At 35.7% G+C, this 1,921-nt stretch overlaps 1 non-coding gene across 1 annotated transcript; it reads right to left on the reverse strand.

Moving 5' to 3' along the window:
- Window positions 1-987: 987 nt before the first annotated feature.
- On the reverse strand, window positions 988-1,091 carry LOC122095073. Its single transcript, XR_006145022.1, has one exon. It is a non-coding gene; the product is annotated as a U6 spliceosomal RNA (small nuclear RNA).
- Window positions 1,092-1,921: the final 830 nt, after the last annotated feature.

Here is a 1,921-nt window from a genome sequence, read left to right on the forward strand (position 1 = left end):
AAGGAATTCTATTTTCCAATCTTTGTGTGACCAATTTTAGTCTCTCTGATCAGTCTTTCTGACTCTTTCTCTGGAGTCTCATTTCAGTCTGCCTCATAATATTAGTTATTAGCTAAATAATGTACAGAGGAGTCACATTTGCGTGAGCAAGGTAATGAGTACATTTCCTAAAAAACATTGTTACCTCCTCCTTTATTTTTCCCCTACCATCCTTTCCCTCCCACCTCCACAAGTACACAACCCTCCTCTCTTCCCCCACCTAAATTGTAAAGTTCATTTTTCAACATAGTGTCTTGTGTATCTCATTGTTACAATGTGTCAACCTGTACCCCTATTTAAGCATTTTGTTTTTTTCTCTCGCCTCCACGAATTAGAGGAGTGTATATACAAGATGTAGGTGTACCAACTTCAAATACAGTGAAAACTGGAGTTATAGCAGGAGGGAGGAACATATAAAGAAACAAAAAAATCACATTGCACATTATATGTACGTTAGAAACAATAGCAAGAAAGAAAAAAAACCACTTGTGTCCCTATCTTGGGGTTCATGTCCCTTAACATCATCCTATCTGGTCATATGCAGATAGCTTTTGACCTATTCTTCTTAACCCAGACAAATATTAGTTATTGAAAATTAGGGAAACCATGGGACCAATGTTAATTTGGACGTGGCTTACTTCACTTAATATAATTTTTACCAAGACTTTCCAGTTACTAACAAATGGGGCAACGTTATTCTTTCTGATGGAGGCATAGAATTCCATTGTGTATATATACCACAGTTGTGTTGGTAGCTTTAGTATGGTCTTGTTTGTGATCATTTGGGTAAATGTCCCAAAGTGGGATTGCTGGGTCATAGGGGAGCTCTATGTGGAGTTTTTTGAGGAACCTCCATACTATTTTCCAAAGTGGTTGAACAAGTTTTATACTCCCACCAAGAATGCAGTACGGTTCCCTGGTGGCCACATCCCCTCCAGCATCTGTTGTAAAAGTATGGAATGCTTCAGGAATTTGCCTGTCATCCTTGTGCATGAGCCATGCTAATCTTCTCTGAAATGTTCCAATGTTTCTGCTACGCATTTCATTTTGGGCTCCTGCACTTGGCGAGTGATTTTAGGTGCGTCTACACCAGTAGAATCAGCATAAATCAAGCCAGCATTTCTTCATTTAAAATACAAGGAAAGGATACAGGTTGCCACATTGTAACAATGAAATGTACAAGACACTCTATGGGGGGGGGGGCGTGGAGTGACATGTTGGGGAGGTATGAAGGGGCAGAATGGTAGGGGAAAGACAAAGGAGGGGGTAACAATGCTCAATAAGAAATGGACTCATTACCTTACTTATGTAACTGTAACCCATCTGCACAGGAACTTTAAAATAAAAATATAAATTGAAAAGATACAAGGAAAACTTCTGTACTTATAGGAAGTTGTATTTGTCACTCAATATCAGCAAGGTATTAGTTTTAGGAAAACAAGCATATTAAAATTTTGGATGCTCAAATTCTCTACGTAAACACAGTATATTATTTCCAATAGAATATGCCCACAACCTAGTGCACGGTAATTGCTACGAAAATTTTTACTACATTCTATGTTTGTCGTGAAAAATAAAATTATATGCACTATCGACTGATACCATTTTTTTCAGATAATTTATTTATTGTGAAAATATCGTACAGAGGGGATAATGGGCAAGGTAATGAATATATATACATATATATATGTATATTCATATATATACATATATACATACATATATATACATATACAAATATATAATGTTTTAAAATAAAATATTTTATATCCTTTTTAAAAATTTTTTATCATGAAAATACCATACAGAGTTGTTACAATTACAGAGGAAAGGTAACAAGTATATATCTTATCAAGCATTATTACTTCCTCCTTGGTTTCCC

This window comes from Dipodomys spectabilis, unplaced genomic scaffold (genome assembly GCF_019054845.1).
Source record: "Dipodomys spectabilis isolate Male_0828 unplaced genomic scaffold, ASM1905484v1 ptg000333l, whole genome shotgun sequence".
NCBI classification, from domain to species: Eukaryota; Metazoa; Chordata; class Mammalia; order Rodentia; family Heteromyidae; genus Dipodomys; species Dipodomys spectabilis.